Below are 19,194 nucleotides of genomic sequence, written 5' to 3' on the forward strand. Positions count from 1 at the left end.
CTGAGATCTACAGTCTGTATCACAAGAACAATGCTGCAATTTCGATTCTGGTACAGGAAGATGTCTGAGATTTCTGCAGTACTCCACACCCTCAGATTCTACAAAGTAGGATATCTGGTATGCACATATACCTGTTACTTGACCAATCTGATTGAAACCTTTTGCCGTTTGTATCTTCACTGTCTCTCCTCCTTTCAATGGATGAAGAAATCTGCTCAATTTATCATAGCTGGACTTCTGGAAAGAACGCTTTCTGAATAATTGGGCTTTGATTGTTCTGTTCTTTGCTTTAGGCCACAACAAAGTGGAACTGATGGGCAATGTTCTGGTTTGCCTAGATGGACGTCTCTGAGCAGGCAAGCCAAGTATATTGTTACTGGGCATGTTTCTGAGATTGAGTAAATTCAAAAAGACAATGGTATTATCACGCTTTGACTTCTCTAATAATTGCTTTGTGCTCTGTACTGCACATTCAGCTAATCCATTTGGCTTTGGATATTGTGGACTACTTGTAACATGCACAAAGTCCCACTCTTTTACAAATTCTTGAATCGACTGGTAAATTAGGTAACAGTCAGAAATAACTATCTGTGGACTACCATGGACTGAGAAATGATGTTTGAACTTGTGGATAACAGCAGAGGATGTTAGATTAGGTAGTAAATTAATTTCAAACCAGTTTGAATAAGAGTCTAGCAACACTAAGTAATGCTTATAGTTTCACTCAAATATATCAGTGGCTACTGTTGACCAAGGTAGTTCAGGAACTTTACTTAGCTGAAGTGGTTCTTTTTGCAAATGCTGTTTAGTACTATTGCATACTGAACAAGAAGAAAGTACTTTGTCAGTCTTTTTCATAGAAAAGGCCAAAATACTAGTCCTTTCACCCTTCTTTTGGTATATTCGGAACCTGGGTGACCACAATGTAATATCTGGATGTATTCCTGTTGTAAGGAAGCAGGAACAACAATTTTAGGACTTTTGAAAGCAATGCCATCATCTCATCTCTGTAAGGAAAATAATTTTGCACTTCAGGTGGTTCGCTAGATTGCTTTGACGGCCATCCAACATGATGTTGTTGAGCTTTTGCAAAACTGGATCAGTCTTTGTATGATCTCTCAGCTCATTAAGTCTTGTGGTAGAACAATTATGCACTTCCATGACGTCAGTCAAAATTCTCTGTATTAACCTGTTCCATTGTATTTCTGGGTGATCTGGATAAGTTATCAGCCAGATAAAAAAGTTTGCTGTTTATATAAACCATTCTGAAGTTGTACGTTTGCAGTTTGAGCATCATTCTTTGTAATCTCAATGGAGCTGAATGCATAGACTTCTCTAAAATAATGATGAGAGGTTGGTGATCAGTTTCAATCTGAATAGCTCAACCATAAATATAATCATGAAACTTTGAACACGCAAACACTATTGCCAGAAGTTCTTTTTCAATTTGAGCATATTGCATTTCAGTTTGGGTAAGAGATCTAGATGCATAGGCTGCTGGTCTGTCTTCTTGAACAATAACTGCTCCAAGATCAAATTTTGAAGCATCACAGGAAAGAATTACTGGTTTATTGACATCGTAGTATCTTAATGTAGGTGGGGTGGCAATTTTCTTCACATGCTCTCTGATGCTGTTCAAACCAAGACCATTTAGTGTTCAAACCAAAGCCAAGACCATGCTAGTCTACTTAATGCCGAAAATGTGATGAGACCTTGGGACACAGGTGGAGAGTAGTCTCTCCTTTGATAATCACATTGCCACAGTGGTCAGGAAATCCTTCAATGTGGCTCATCTCATCACAAAAAGATTCTCATCCAGAAAAAGAGGTCATTGTTCCCCTCTACTCATCACTCATTAGACCCATTATAGAGTACAACGCCCCTTTTGGTATGTACCTCACAAGACATCTACAACAATTGGAAAGACCACAGAAATACCTCACAAAGAGGATTACTGACCTCAAACAGATGCCGTATGCAGACAGTCTCAAAAAACTACAGCTTTACTCCATCGCATATCGCCTACTCAGGGGCGATCTCTGCCTAACATACAAGCTATGTCAAACCCAGAGCTGTTGGACATGCTCCACTTAAAGAAATCCCAATCACTCCGAGCTACACGCTCTAGGGACCTAAACCTTGTCACCACAATAAACAGAACATGCTGGAGGGATAGATTCTTGTCCCAGAGACTTCCCATACTCTGGAACAGACTACCTATATATGTCAAACAGAGCTCCTCATTAGCACTCTTTAAGAAAAATCTTGATTGGATGGGCAATGGGAAATTCACCCCGGGGATCACTTCTGTGGCTCTGCTCGACAGGAGCACAGGAAAATAAATTTCTTGGGTGGCAAAAGCCAGGGTACATTTTTTGGCTAGGCTTGTATGGGCCCTAGGGCCGATAGCCTAGTACCTACCTATGAATCTATGAACCTATGTAACATTTTTGCATGTCAGCTGTCTCAAAGGTGCTGTTAACTCGCTGAAATCTGGTATAAACTTGCCTGAATAGTTGACCATACCCAGAAAACATTGTAGATCTTGACCATTATCTGGTAGTGGGATCTCAAGAATGACTGCTTGTTTGGATGGGTCTTGTTGCAAGCTACATATGCAACTTCTGGTAGGCTAAATTTGCACTTCAGAGGATTGAGCTTTAAGTTCACTTTATGTTCTGTGTCTAGAACTTTGCTAAGGTTTCTGTCATGTTCTGCTTCACCGTTGCTGCCAACCAATAAATCATTTACTATTATGGCGCAAGGGTAAAGTGGAAAAATTAGCTCCATTGTGCACTGAAAGACTTTGCTTGCAGAATTTATTTCAAATGGCATCCTGAGGAATCTACATCTTCCAAATGGGGTACTGAAGGTAGTCAGTAGTGAAGATTTGCAGTCAAGCATCACTTTCCAGAATTAACTTTTTGTATCCAAGACAGAAAAAAACAGTGACATTTGGTACCAGGGCTGTGACTTCCTCAACTTTGCACATAGGATGATGTAGTCCGTCTAATGCTTTGTTCAAATCTCTTGGGTCAGTGCATATTCTGATTTCGTCTGAGCCTTTTTTTGTGAGCTGCTACCATGGACGACACCCATTCATTTGGTTTTGTAACTCGACAAATTGCACCTTGCTGCATAATTTTATCCAGCCTGGCTTTGACTTTATTCTGCATAGCTATCGGAACTTTTCTTGCCGGTCTGACCACTGGGCTAAACTCTGGGTCTAACTTCATAGAATACACAACTGGAAGTTTGCCCAACTTGTCATCAAAAACATCAGCATACTCTAAGAAAATAGCTTCCGTAAAACTGGAACTAAGACGTGCTTATATGATTATCTTCTTTGGTAAAGGAAAGCAGATTCATTCTTAAACTGTCTTTGAGACCCATTAAAATCTGCACAGGTCTTTGGACTACATAGAATAGTAAGCTGTAGCCGTTCCTAGCTAAGTAACAAGAAAGCACTACTGAGCCTTCAGTTTGAATTTCTTCACCTCCATAAGCAACAAGTTTCACACAACTGGCCATATTAAGTTGTTCACCAGTTCTCACCTTAGCAAATGTGTCTGCTGAGATATAACATTACACCTTGAACTAGTGTCTACTTTGAGTTTGGTGGATTTACCATTGAAATGGACAGTAGAAAACACTTCATTCTTTGCCAGCAATTTACTGCATCAACCTTTTCACCAATTACTGACACACAATCTACGTAGAAAGTAGAACTGCAGCTCTTTCTTGCTTTGTGACATTGTAAACTTTTGAAAATTGTTCTATTTTTTTTACAGTTGTGGCATTGCTGACCAAATGGTGAACATTTTTCTTTTTTAGTCCCATGATTAGCCCCACAATTGCAACAGTTAGCAGTAAAGCTTAATTTTTAGCTGACACCCATGTACTGCACTGAGCATGTCCTTCTCTTAGAACTTGCTGGAAAACTACGGGTTTTACCTGGGGATCTTGCAGGGGTGGCAGGTACCATGTGCTTAAGCTTGCTTCTGCTAGCCGTGTGTTGCATGCTGTCTGCATTTGCTCTGGAGCCTGCTGAAGCCATGCTCTTTTCACTTGCAAGCATACTTGTGTGCCTTTCTATAACTTCATGGATTTGACAAGTCTCAGTAGCTTTGCTCAATATCATATCACTGTCATGAAGCAAAATCTTTCTCACTACAGCAGTATTAATACCTCACATAATCCTGTCCTTTATTAATTCATCTTTTAAATCAACAGACCTTACACATTTTAGCTTTGCGTCTCAGGTCAGTAATACAAGCTTCAAAAGTTTCCCCTTGCTTTTGAGCTCTTGTGCAAAACAAATGCCTCTCTAATGTAAAATTTGTCTGTGGGTTGCATTTCAAACACTTGGGGTCTTCCACTGATTCAGCCTTTACAATAATACACTGGTTTCCACCTATTCCCTCATATACCACTGGTGCATACTCAAATGAATGCTCTCTTTCAATGGCCTCTGACCCAGCTAGGTTTAGCAAAATGAATGCCCTGGTGTGTGCATATTTGTCTGAATAAGCGGCTTGTATAAAAACATTGTACTCTTCCTCAAGTATTCTCCAGTTCTCTGCTATATTCTGATCAAATGCAAGTGGCAATAGTTTTCGAAATCTTTCTGCCATATCACATACCATTGAAGGCTTTGGTAAGTATGCACGAGCACACACACATGCTAGAAATTTGTCAGTATTTGTAACTATGCCCAATAGCAGAACAACCCTCTGAATAACTGAACTTTGCAAAATAAGTTTTTCGAGCACAAGAATACTCCTGAAATTACTGTACTGTAAGAAATTACCTCTTAGTGTAAGAAACATTTCAAAATAACTGCACTATGCGAATAAACTGGGCAGAAGAAGCTCAGAATAAAAAAATTCGAATAAACCGTACACAGCACACCGAAGCTTTCCCAAAATGGCTGTACTTTGCTAAGTAACTCTCTACAGTGCAATAAACACACTGTAATGGTGGCAGTTTGCGAATAGACGCACCCAGTGCAAGGAACTTTTTGAAATGGTTGTATTTTGATGCATTTTATGAAATAGTTGCACTTTGCACACAAACTCTTCAGAATAAATGCACAGTAATAAGCAAACATTGTAAGCACTTTTACACACTTTGAGATGCTTTGAATAACTAGTTATGGCCTGAATACAATGCAAAATACTAGTTATGCCAATACACAGTAATTTGCCAAAAACATGCAGTTGCCTTGCTTGACTCGTGCTTAGTGTGCCTTTTTTGCCCTCATATTAGTTTTGGTAATTTAATCTCTTTTCATGCCCATGCTGTTTTACTCTAAACATGCTTGTTGTGCAATTCTGAGGTAATTCCAGACTGTTTGTGCTTTTCTTATAATTGTTTTATCAAATATCTTAATGTTAAACATTTTGTTTCATAAACTTTTTGTGCCTCTCGCTTGCTTAATAATGCGGTTTGTGCCCTTGTAATGCTCCATTTTATTTTTTTTATAAAATCGTTTGTGCAAGTTTTCATTACCTTTAGTTCATTTCTGGCCCTTTTTTGTACACTGTTCACATAGTTTACCTTCACTGTTTGCTTTCGTAGCACTGAAAAGCAGTCTCTGGAATCCCGGTTCTGACACCATGTTGCTCGTCCAGTCAGGATTAAACAGACGCACATTTGTGGGTTCTGTTCAAGCAGCTTTATTATGTACAAACACATCAGGTCTGAGGCTTTATAACTTTAACTTAGATAAACTTATAACCAAGCTAGCTATTACACTCATACATGCTCACTCTGGCTGCACTCTCAAAATGGCAATGAAGCTAGCACTTGCTGACCTTGGAAATGGTTCTTAAAGTTACAACATACAATGTTCTACACAAAGCATCCATCATCCAGCCCCATTTCATCACTCTTGAGACCATTTATTCCCCCAGTATTGGATACTTCTAACATGAGGGTGAGAACTGACAGCAGGGCCATCATCCATGCAGCGCTGGAGGCGCTTTTTGCTCTTGTCTGCATCTGTATGCCAAGAAGGAATTGTTATGTGCCCTAACACTGCATCTGGGTGGCTGACATGCTAGCATCACTGTGAGGGACTGCTGTGTGTATGCTTTTGCACACATGCTAATGACAAGTATCGCCATCATGGAAGTGCCAGGCCTATGCTCCCTGGTAGTCTGCTTTTTGTTGCCTGCAAATCATATTTTGCTGGTGGTGGAGGACCCAGGATCACCCCCCCTCCTCTTGGAATGGGTGGGCTAGTATAAGCTCTTCGCTGCCATCTTCCCTTACCTGACTTCGTCAGAGCCTGTGCTATTACTCAGACTCAAATTGTGTGGGTCATCTTTAGGGATTTATCTGTCTACATAAGGGGGTTTTAAACTCAAGTGACCATGAGGGCCATATCAGGAGTAACACGCTCAGCCCAGGGCCACAAGCTACAAAATAAATAAAAAAACGTTCACCTAGAAAGTAGTATAGCAGTATTTTTGTAGGTAGTTACTAGGCATGTGGTCCAAGAGACAACTGAGGACCCTCTTCCAGTTTCCCAGGTGACTTGGCACATTGGTTAAGTGACTTACTCCGAATCACACAGTAGGTAAATGTACTACAGGAAAGAAATTAATAGCTCACAGTCTTAATTCTGTGTGCATTAACTGCCAAGGCAATCAGACCTCACCCAAAGTTATGCTGGCTTGAGGGGAATGCTTCAGGCCCAAAGGCCAAGACTGTGAGATCCCTGTTGTGCGCCATGAAGCCAGACTTTCATTTTAATCCTGAACTTTGGCGCAGATAAATTTCACTGAGTGCCTTACAACCAGTGACAAGTAAAGGTTATACATAAATTGTGCAACCTTGGCAATCTACTACTGTAATACTTATTCTTGACCTTTCTTTGCTAAAAAAATCAGCTCTTTAGTTTTTGAGACAGTAGTTCACACTTTCTCATGTAGTGCTTTGCTTGTATAATGGTGGTTCATGGGTATTAAATTAGTATAGAAGGATTCACACACACACACACACACACACACACACACACACACACACACACACACTACTAAATAATTCATTGCCATAGTCCTTACTTTTCCTTGTATTGCTGTTTGATGTTTAAATCTACTAATGTGCATTAATTTTGTTTATTTGCCGATTTTAGTGTCTGCTTGAACTAAATACCCTTGGGAGAGCACTGGTTGAACTTGGCTAGTCTTGTAAGGGCTCTGGGGCCATAAGCCTAGTAACCTGCTATGATCCTGTGAACTCCATTTGTTATCTTTTTATGCCTAAGTTGGTGTTATTCTCTTGGTTTCCAAATGAAAGACTCCAGGATTTTGTATGTGGCTGGGAAAATGACTGCAAGCCTTGTTCTTATGCAGCTGCATTGGACGGTGACTTGCTTATTCCTTCTTGGTGGTGATGCATACACAGCAAGGAAGGGTTTAAGGAGAAAAGGGTCTTTCTCAACAGAGTTGAAAGGAGCTACATAAAACTTGCCACAGGTAGAGCTGCACCTGAATAGGTTGCAGTGAGATGTTAGATGGGAAGGTGCATCTGATGGTAGGAAAGCAGAAAAATGTTTTTAGAATCATTATCAGTGGTTGGACCGCTTAGGTTATTCTGCCCCCCCCCCCAAAAAAAAAAATCTGTTTAAGTTGTAGATTTAGAGGTGTGCAGTGATGACTGTTTATAATGAATAAACTTGTTTTTGGGGTGGTTATTCAAATCATTTCTAGTAATAGAAGCAACGCTTGTCAAGTTCTGATTCTGCAGGTGTGTGGTTATCAGTGGAAAAACATGATTTAAACTGTTTAGTTTTAAAGAGGTGAGCTGCCATGCTGGATGCAGTGTACTTCACATTCTGTAAATGTTATGTGGCATAACATGGTCATACTTTTGGAATATCTCATCAGAGCAGGCAAAGATATAAAGTTAGTGACATTTGATATGAAAATGTTATTTTTTTCCTCTGCATTAACGTTAATGTATTGCATGGAGTGCCACAATTACATTTCAGTATTAAATGATGCATATACAGCAAGGAAGGGTTTGAGGAGAAAAAAGTCTTACTCAACAGAGTTGAAAGGAGCTACGCAAAACTTTTAAAACTTCTTTAAAGTTAAACACAGTTTAAATCATGTATTTCCACTGATATATTTATCAGCTTCCCTAGTGTAAGACCCACTCATAACAGAGTACCCCCCAAGCACTGTTATGATTAGGTCTCAAGCTAGGGACTAACAGTAGACATTGTCATCCAAGAAAGAGCAGCAGAATGAAATGCTTTATTTCTACCTGCTGTCCATGCCAGTTTACTGCCCCCTGAGTTTCTCACATTTTTACCCTGTTCCTTGGAAACTTTATTTTCTGGTAAATCCCCGAATGTCCAACAGTAATGCCAGACATTAGAGTTTTATGCTTCTTCATTAAATGCATATTTATGCAAAACCTATTATGTTAATGTATTCAGTGAATAAGAAAATCTTTAAAAACTTTCTCAGATTTTGATACTTTGCTGAAGCCCCCTCCTCCCCCCCACACACACATTTTTGGATTTGACCAGAATTTTTAAGCCAAGAAGCTGTGAGGTGTGCTGCTGTGTGTCTGACATAGCTAAGAGCTTTATTGGCAGTTCAAAGCCAGCAAAACATTTTATACTACTACACTTTTCTGTAACTAGTAGTGCAAGCAGATAAAGCTCCATGCACTACAAAGATGTAATGGAGTCTCTGTTCATAACCCTTGTTGTTCTTGACATGAGTAACAAGATTCACCTCTCAAACTTTGCTCTCCATGTGACTTTTTTTGGTGTCCATGTCTCAAGCATATAATCGAAAGAATCGCAAAATTGAGTAAAAGTAAACTTAAAATATCCGTATGTTTATTTTTTTTCTTCTTTCTGTTTTGTTTCCTATTCTTCCAGTCTTGCTATTTTTGTTTGGTGCTCTCTGTTGTCTTGAAAAGTTTGTGTGAATTTTTCTTTACAGATGTGTGCTGTGTAATGTCCTTCCTCACAACGTAATGCCCGCATTTACATCCATACTGTACTAAGCGGACATAAACGCGATTGGCCATTGTGCAGATGGATGTTAAATGAAGCAAACTACAAAGTATATGGTGCTTGCTTAACATCCATGCTGCTTAATGTTCTGTGGGATAAATCTTATTCTGGATGTTAAGTGGGGCATAATTGTATTTAGTGGTATCTGTTTTTTGGTATAGCAGATGTGACTGATGTGTATCTTCTGATTATTTACCAATGGTAAGTGAGATTGAGGTTATTAACATTTTGTTACTGCTTAAGAATTAAAATTAAAGAGCATTATTGAAAGTGCTAGCCAGGATCATAAACAATTTCTCCATGAGCTCTGACAGTGCATCTGGTTTCGTAAAGAATAGTGTTAAATATACCCTTACAGGCACTCCTTAAACTGTTCCGCAACTACTTTTGTCCCTGATGAGTGGTGATGTCCTTCCATAATGGTGACCTTACAATCAACATAAACAATTATTGACCTGTCTGCCTTACAACCTCATTTGCAAAGCAAAGGAACATTATAACTGACTTTGAAAACTATGTTATCAAGAATCTTGTTAGACTTATCATGTAACATTTTTATTTAGTGAAAGGTTTGATCCTGTCTAATCTGGTAAATAAGTTCAAAATGGTTATGGGAGACTGTATATGATATCCAAGCAGTACCCCCTGAGTATCTTGACCTGGCTATTGTGTTCAGCACCATTCACCATGCTGCCATCATACAAATGCTTTAAAAACAACCCATATTTGGTAAGATTGATAGCAAAATGGCTGAAAGACAGAATCCGTGTAAATTGCAGTGCCTCATCAGAAAGTATGAAAGTGAAGAGCATTGGTCCTCATTGTATGGCGTTGGGACATATTCTTTTTAGTATTTGCGTTTCAAATCTCCAGGCAGAGAGTTAGTAGCTTTGGCTAACAAAGTTTGTAGATGACTGCCAACTGAGGATTAAGTCATACTAGGATATCAAAACCCTCCAGATTCAACTCTCCTGTGTAAATTCTTGGTGCATTAAAAACAGGCTGAAACTAAATGTTAAAAGGGTTAATTGCACTTTTACTGGACATTTGCCTCTCCTTACTATACTGTATAGACAACACACCCCACTGCAAAACTAGAATATAGTCAGGGTCCTACATACTTGGGTCGATAGCTCCTTGCTGTTTTGACCATCATATGAAAACAGGAAAATCCTTTGTTTAGCACAGATATAAAGAGATAATCACTCATTTATACTAAGTATTGGTCAGGTCAATTATAGATGACAACTGTATGTAGTTCACTGAAAATATCAAACAATTAGAAAGACCCCAAAGGTTCGTAAACAAAATGATTGCAGGCCTAAAATCTGAGGCACAAATAGAGGCTGGAAACTGTAGCCTTTTGTCAGTGTCTTGTAGCCTTTTGGGAGGACATCTGTCTTCTTACTGTGCTATTAAAACCCTAATTGTCCTGGACCTTCTGTTTTTGTGCAGGTCCAATAACTCTACCGATATTAGATCCATTGACTAAAATATCCACCAATACGTATATAAAACATGGTGGAGGGACAGGTTTATTATCCAGTGCCTCCTAAGTTAGATGTTAAATTTTCCCTTAGATACAGATTTACTGTTTGACCCCTCTGCTGCAGAGATGAATAAGTGTGATGAAAGGGGCAAAGCTAATCCAGGGAAATACTAAGATTTTCAGCCCTCCTTTACCAAATTGTCCATGGGATTTTCTTCCACTCTTCTAGTGTTGGCAAAAAAACGGAAATCGGGTAAACAGATGTTTAAAAAATGACAATGAGTTTCCAGAAAGAAATCTCATTTCTCAAAACCAAGGACTCTTAAGTCTAAATGACTTATAGAGACCTTATGCACCCCCCCCCCCCAAGACCACCTTTCTCTTCCCAAAAAGCTTGAATCTCCATTTTTTCTCTTTGGACACAGATTGTTTAAGACAAATGGGTTCTGAAAATCATTCGTCCAGGTTAGAGATGATAGTTGGAGGAAATTCCTTCTTTCCATGTGGGTCATTCCTCATCCTGCAGATTAGACCGTTTTCTTTCCTTCTGCTCTTTATCACATTCTGTCCCAAGGAGAGAGAGAACCAGTTCCTCCTTCCCAGGTGGAGAACGGGTTTTAAGGATGTTTCTAGTCAAAGAAAGAAAATGTTTTGAGACCAGTTTTAGATGTTTATTTCTTAAAACTATTTGTGATAGTGCCCAAATTCAAAATGATGTCACTTCACAACCAGTTGCCTCCTGTACCTCTTTCAAGTTTCCTGGTAGCACTAGACTTAAAAGATGCTTATCACATTCCTATTTATACAGACTTTTGGCAATTCTTAAGGTTTTGTGTATCTGGATCACATTACCAGTTCTCTGCTATACCCTTCCCAGTGCACCAAGAGTGTTCATAAAGTGTCTATCTCCAGTTACAGCTCACTGCAGGCTACAGGGTATCCACATTTTTCCATATTTAGACTATTTATTTTTCTAGAGTCTTTTTCAAAATGTCAAGAATCTCTCTCTTGAGTGAGAGATCTCTTGCACAAGCATGGATTCCAAGAGAACATTCAAAAGTCTTTCTTGACTCCTTCACACATGATTCTGTTCCTGGGATGTCAGCTAGACACCTCAGTTCAAAGAGCCTTTCTTCCACTGGAAAAAATAGATCTTTATTTAAATCTCTAACTTTTTCCACTCAGATTTCGGTCACTGAAAGGGAATACCTCAGGATTTTGGATGTCATTGTATCTTTGATTCTCATTATACCCCTGGCAAGATTCTACGTGAGAAAGATGCAGTGGTATCTGAAATTTCTTTGGTTCCAGCATCCACACACACACACACACACACTCTTCAGATTGCAGTACTGGGGTTTTTCAGAAGAGAAATAATTTGGAGATGGCAGATATCCTTAAATTAAGGTCTCTTCTCCTACATCCCTGCTCCAAAGCAGTCAGGTCACCACAGATGCTTCAGACTTTGCTTGGGGAACAGTTTCACGAGAGATGAAAGTGCAGTGTGTGTGTGTGACACCAAGGACAGATGCAAGCACATAAATATAAAGGAGATGCTTACCCTGATCATGGCACTCAATTCTCTGAACCATCTTTTGTCCCCAGAACTTGCTCAAGTGCTTACAGACAATACCACAGTGATGTGGTACATCAACAAGCAAGTGGGAGCCAGGTCATTCCCCCTTTGCAGACTAGTTATGTTAGTGTGGGATATAGCTTCACAGCACAGTCTCACTCTGCAGGAATCATACATTCCGTTAGAGCAAAATTGTGTAGCAGACAAACTGAGCGGGACCAAGCCAGACCCTCAAGAATGTAAACTAGATATGGGAGGGTCTTCCCAGATTTGATCCATTTGTGTGGAGTACTCAAGTTAGACCTCTTTGCCTCCACTCTGAACAATCAACTGGCAAAATTCTGTTCCAGCGTTCAGTGCAAAAGGCCTGGAAGAGAGATGCCTTTTCTTTGGACAGAAATGTTCCTGTATACCTTTCCACAAATATCCTGGGTACTTATGAAGATTCAGAAGGAATTCCCCTAAGATCATTGTAATGACTCCCTTCTGACCCAGGCAGCAGTGGTTCTCAGTTTTGGAAATGACCAGGGACAATTAACACAAACTTCTTCTCAAAATGGAACTATTCACACAAGAGCAGCGGTATTTGATACACCTGATTATCATTCATCTTCAGCTGACTGCCTGAATGATAAGGTCTTAATTCTGTTTGGGCACCTGTTTTCTGAGGACATGTAGCAGGTACTAATGGAGGCAAGAATGTTTGCTGCTAGAAAATCATAAATTAGCAGCGGGAAAAGGTTTTTTAGTTTTTGCCACCAACATAACAAGCTCTCATTCGGGGCTAGTTGTTCTGTGGTTTTACAATATTTGTCAGATTTACCATCCTATGGCCTTTCTTATTCCTCTATCAAGGTTCATTTATTGGCCATTTCAGCATGTCTGCCCATGGATCCTCCTCTTTTAAGACAGTCGCATGTCAAAATGTTCCTGAAAAGGGTTTTGCATAAGATGCCTCCAAGTAAACTGGTGGCCCCTCCTTGGAATCTTAATTTTGTTTTAGAGAAACTAACACTTGCTCCATTTGAATCAGCTAATCTGGCTGACTTTAAGTTCTTAACATGGAAAAAAATTTATTGATTGCTCTGACCTCTGCAAGGTTATCTGAGTTGCAAGCTCTTCTATTGAGTCAACCCTACCTCATTTTGGGTCATTTGCATATATCCCATGTGCCACTAATACAAGAGGTTTGCGGAGTCATTCAGTGGAAATTCTAGCTTGGCTAGAACTTAAAAATGAGGAGTACTATCTTGACAGGACTAAATCTTTCAGATTATCAGATCAATTGTTTCTTTCTTGAGAAGGTAAGAAGGGACAGGTGGTGTCAAAACAGACCATTTCCATATGGTTGTCTAAGGCTATTACCTTTTGTTATACTCACCATGGCAAATTTATTGCAGGCAGGGTCTAGGCCTACTCTACAAGGACCTTGGCTGCTTCTATGGCTTTCCGGAAAGGGTTCGATTCTAGAAGTATTCTACAAGCTGTTACTTTTTTCCTCTGTACGATAATAGCTGCCCCTTCCTCTCTACACCCCCTTATTTTTTATGTATTTTTTATGCCAGGTTGTGGACTTAGTTTTATTTATTTATTTATTTTTTATTCCTACCCTTGACCTTTCAGGGTTCAGACTTCCCTCTCTGTGATGGCAGGAAAGCTGTGAAGGGCTTCACCACAAACTTGTCTTGTAGTCAGCTCAGTTTGAGCAGCTTAATAGTTTGGACATGTGGAAGGTTCCCTGAAGCTTTGTAAGTTGGCTGGCTATTATATCCTTGGTAGGATATACCATACTTTTCAACTGTACAGTTTTTCGCAGAATGTACAATTTTTTTGCCTCAAATTTTTCATCTGTTTTTTTTTAAATTGTGATTTTATGGCAAGTTAGTGGCAAATCATTAAAGACTGAAGTTAGAAAATAGTGACAGACATGAGTTTCAAACTTCATACCCTTCAGAAAATTCATGCAAATGCAAAACCTGTTCTATCAACTTTCTAAGTTTGTAAGAGCAATATTTAAAAATTGCCACTGTTTTTGGTCCTTTGTCCCACATTTATTTGTCTTTGTCCAGATTTAGGTTCATAGGTTCATAGATTAGTACTAAGCTAACTGCCCATGCGAGCCATTTTAAGCCTAGCCAATTATCCCTTGAGAGACTCAAACCCTGCACTTTGTGTTTGTAAGGCAAACACCTTAACCATTAGGCCACCCTCCCGAACCCAATTCTTGCTCTAAGAGGTTGAGAGGTATGATAAGGGGTAATTGGCTAGGCTTAAAATGGCTCACAAGGGCAGTTAGCCTAGTACTAATCTATGAACCTATATAACCCCATATAGCTAAGGCTACTGCAGCAGTGATCATTTGAACATGTACGGTTATAAATTCAGCTTGTGCAGCTGTACTAACTCTGTGTCCAGAACCAGTTTTATAGGCAGTTTCCCCATAGATGTTTCCCTCAGATGCGTTGTTGTCATAGTGGCTTCATTTATTTGATATTGTGTGCGTGGGCTGCAGTTCATTTATAATCGTGCATGTCACCAGATATTCATAAGCTTCTGTTTGTGTTCACAGACTGAACCTGTATGGGTTGTATTGTATGGTTTAAAAAGTCTCTGACTGCAGTAAAGAATTTAGTTTAACTGCTCAGAGTTGCTGTTTGTAGTATTTTTCTGAAATGGTGTGCATCTTCCTTTGTTTCTTTGATATCCCCAATGTCATAACCAGCAATGGTAAACACACTGTAATATTTTGTCCCTAATCAAGGCTGGTGAGAAATGGTTATGCATGCATCTAATTTTAAAACAGTATGAAGAGAGACAAGCACTTTGTTCAAGAAAAGTTATTTGGCACCTCTGTAGGACAATGTGTTCTCAGTGTCAGGTTCATTGAAGATTTATGTGAGAGCTTAAGTCTTGGAAACCCCATGATGCATTGCGGGCCATCCTTGTCTATTTTTACTACTTTCAGTGGAGGACTGCGTGTTGTTTGAACGATGATTAATGTGAGCGAGTGGGCTACTCTAGTCCTTTGAAAGCTTGAAACCAATGTAAGTTATGTTTAAACAGATATTGTTAAGCAAATGATTGCTGTGCTTATCAGTATGCTTGATTTTCTTCCTGAAGTATCAGAACTTAACTGTATTTATAAATTGACTTAAGGTAATAGGTATATGTACATATCATAAGACCACCTTTGTTCTGAAATTTTAATTACTTTAGTCTATACATTTTATAAGATGCAGGGTTATGTCAAGTTTCATAATGCCACCTTTCATATTGCTCGTATTTTGGCTGACTTTTAATAGTGGTATAATTTAGTGGGTCATTCAAGGTTGTGTTTGCAGCATATGTATCATATAACCTAACTTGCATTAGAATGTTTGTTTACTGGCAAGGCTAATTTAAGGCCATGTGCTTTTCATAAAATCACAGCTGTTCCAGCCATTCACTTTTGTTTCTGCCCAGTACAGAGATCACAGGCTGAGAACTGTTTATTTGGTTGTTGACTGTCCTGTTTAGAAAGTTTGTGCAATTATCAATAGTTTACCAAGAGTTTATTGTGGCCTGTTTGCAATGTTGTTGCAGTGGCTTGTATGTCATTTAGGTTATATTAGAACATGTCCCTGGTTGTATTATTCTTTCTAAGGAGTAAATTAGCATCTGGTTAAATGGCATGGGAGATGAATTGAGTGAAGTAGAAGCATCTGCCTGTGGGAGGGCTAGAGTTCGAAAACTTTGCTGATTTTAAACACATTTAATGGATTATAGTCTACCTGCCCTATCCAGGATGGCTGTTTCCTGTTTAGTCTCTCTGAAAGATATTGATCTGATGATGTAAATTTTCATTCCATCATCAACTGATGGGTTTGGCAACCAAAAAACTCTCTAGCTTTTCCCTTATCCATAATGCACCAACCCATAGTACCTCACATCTTGTTTGCTGCTTTCATCGAATGACGTGGTAATCAATCACTCTCCAGCGTTTGTTACAAGATAAGTGTAAATTTCTATCTTTCTTAAAAACCTTTGAAATCTTTAGCATTTATTTTTTCCCCCTACCTGTCCTATATTTCTATTACTGTTTTAAGTATTTCTTCAATACTATCGTTAGTATTCTTTTGTCTGCTAACGTAGAGTAATTGTAGTTCTTCCTACCATTGTTGGTAGTTCTTTTTTCTTTCCTTGCCATGCCTCAAAAAAAAAAAGTTAGTAACTTTTAGTATTGATATTTTATGAATATGGTAGAGAAAAAGGGCCTGTAGGCTTTAAAAATATATTCAAAATGCGGACATAAGATTCCATTATCAGATGTGCACACCTTGTGTGTACTGTTTAGGGCCTCTTCATTTGCAGGAGGACTGTTCAATATGCCATGTTCAAGCCCAGGGCTCTGGTTGAATGCAAACATTAAATTTGAAAGGACTCTTACCCCTCTTCTTTCAAAGAGGCTGTATCTGGAGACAAGTCTCCCAAATTAAAATCTAAGACAAAAAAAGATCTCTGAAGCCTTCCTCCTTGTCTTTAGCTTAGGAGTCTTCATGAAAAAGGATCAAGAGAGATGCGACTTCAGGTTCAGTTCTGAAAACATTGAAATCTTCTGTTTCAATGGTCTTGGATCCAAAGAAACCAAAGTTGATGGTACTGACTTCATCGGATCCGGGGCAAGCTTCTTCGGACCCAGCTGTTGCCAGTCCATCTAAATTTATTGCACTGTCAAGGACTAAATATTCACCCTGGGTGGATCTGATACCCTTTAGGGTACCCTCCTCCACTCTGGAAAGACCTAAGTCTGCATCTTGTCTGCTCTTCCAGGAGCCTTACAGATGAAGATATGGAAAGAGTGGTGAGAGAAATCCTCTCGGTGCAGGGTCAGATAGGTTTTCCCTCGGTTCCTTCCTCTGTGGGTCAGGAGGTCCATTCCACTACTACACCCCCACTACAAGTTCCTTTCAGTCCTTCAGTGGTCTCAGAGTTTATGGATCCTAGCTGCTTGGAACCATCTGGCTTGTATCTGAGGATTGCTGTATCCTTAGATCCTAAGCTTACTCAGAGCACTCCAATCCCGTCCGATCCTGAGAGCTCTCGGAGCCAAAGCTGCCCTGTCAGATCCAAAGTGGTGCAGTCAACTCTGAGGCTTTCAGAGTCCTCAATGTGCTTCAGACCCTTGACATTGGACAACTCTACTTTGGCTTCCACCTTGGGGATTTCGCCTTTGGAGTACGGAAGGACCATGGTCCAGAAGCTTGCCTTCTCTTATCTGAGGTCTTCCCGTTCTCTGGGAAATCTACTTTTGAGGTTGTGAAAAGTGTTTTCTCTGCCTTGACCGAACCGACGGATCCAACCCCCTCAAATCTTAGATATTCAACCCTGACATTTCAGCCTACAGAGTCTCACCATATCTTTTCACATGGACAAGCCAGTACCAAGATCCCAGTCTTCCCCCACAGAGAATCTTGATTTCTTCTTTGATTTCTCTCCAGATCATCCCATGGAGGAGGTCCCTATGAGAAAGACAACATGGGAGGAAGCACCTAGACTCACCAGAGGTGTCTATTACAGAAGATATGGATTTTGGTGAAGGTGAAGGGTCCTGCTCAGTCACCTCCAGAAGGTCTCATTTGGAAACCACCTTGAAATCCTTAGGTGACTGGATGCCCAATAACCCTTTGTCTGAGGAGTCTTTACTCCTGGAGGTACCTCCTGAGTGACTTCATTCACCGATGAGCTCATTGAGTGATCTCTGTGAGCATGGAAGGAACCTGACACTGTTGAATCTATACCTTGGAGAACAGATAAGATTATGGAACCACCTGTGGACAAGCAGTTTTGGGTAAAAGCGGTGCCCATTGAGGCCATGGTCATAGCGGCGGCCAGCAAAAAGGAAATTGACGCAGAGAGTTCCACTGTCTATCCCCTCAACAGGAAGTTGTGGGTGATGGACAGATTTGGGAAGCGTGACTATGATTCAGTGACCTTTACTTTAAGGTTTCTGAATTTTTGGCACACTTTACAGGACTACAGAGGGAATCTGATTAAGGAGTTGTCGAATACCCACTCAGGAGATGCATCTTCTCAGTTGGCTACACTGCAATCCATTTTTAATTCCACCATGAGTTTGATTTTGTATGTAGTAGAGGAAATCTCAAGGACAGTGGGTGCAGGCATTTTCATAAGGAGGCATGCCTGGGTGCGCTTGTGTGATTTTTATGGAATCCTTCAAGTCCTCGTTCATCAATGCTCCCTTTGATGGCACGTCTTCCCAAGGTGAAGGACACCTTTTCTGGGAATCAGAGGTGGATGAAAGACGTGGTTCAGGAAAGTCTCTGGGTCCATTCCAAGATGCACGTAGAAGAGGTTCCCCCAGAGGCAGAGGAGAGAACTCCAATGGATGACAATGCCCCCGTGGCCGAGGTGGCCCAAAAAAACAGGGGTCCAGAGAATCTTTGACGGACCGCACCAGAGCTCTTTATAGGAGGCCTCTGGAGGCAGTCTGGGAATGTTTATCCCTGCACCAGAGAGCCTAGCTAGACTTGAAAAGATACTTGGGTGCAGAGAATTATTTTCAGAGGCTATATAATTCCCTTTTTCCTTCCTCCTCCAAACTTGAGAAAGCTTCAGGGTGTTCCACTCAGAGGGAACAAACTGCAATTAAAATTAAATTGCTGCTACAAAACAAAAAAAAAAGTCATCCAAGAGGTTCCAAGAGACCAGATAGAATCCGAAAATTACTCAAGGTTTTCTCTTTAGTACCAAAGAAAACAAGGGAGTGGAGACCAATTTTGGATTTCAGTATCTTAAACAAATCAGTTCAACGAACCAAGTTTCGGATGGTCGCAGTTCAGTCCATTCTCCCATTCCTGGGCAAGGAAAAATGCATGTGCTCAATAGACCTTCAGAATGCTTACTATCATATAAGGATGAATAGATGATCCAGAAGGTATTTACGCTTCAGGCTGGGAGCCAGTCACTACCAGTTCAGAGTTCTGGCCTTTGGTCTCATCACAGCACCCCCAGGGTGTTCAGCAAGTGCATGGCAGCAGTAGCAGCTCATTAGAGACTGCAAGGATTCCAGGTTTTTCCATATATAAA

General features: G+C 40.0%; 1 protein-coding gene across 9 annotated transcripts in view; it reads left to right on the forward strand.

The window, feature by feature from the left end:
- SVIL (supervillin) overlaps positions 1-19,194 on the forward strand; it is a gene marked incomplete in the record, with an annotated part of 2,930,183 nt that overhangs the window by 454,096 nt on the left and 2,456,893 nt on the right. Inside the window, 1 exon segment of one of the 9 annotated variants that reach the window (XM_044066682.1) lies at positions 15,134-15,152. 9 annotated transcript variants of the gene reach the window in all.

This window comes from Protopterus annectens, chromosome 3.part1 (genome assembly GCF_019279795.1).
Source record: "Protopterus annectens isolate FY-2018-M chromosome 3.part1, PAN1.0, whole genome shotgun sequence".
In the NCBI taxonomy this organism is placed as follows: Eukaryota; Metazoa; Chordata; order Ceratodontiformes; family Protopteridae; genus Protopterus; species Protopterus annectens.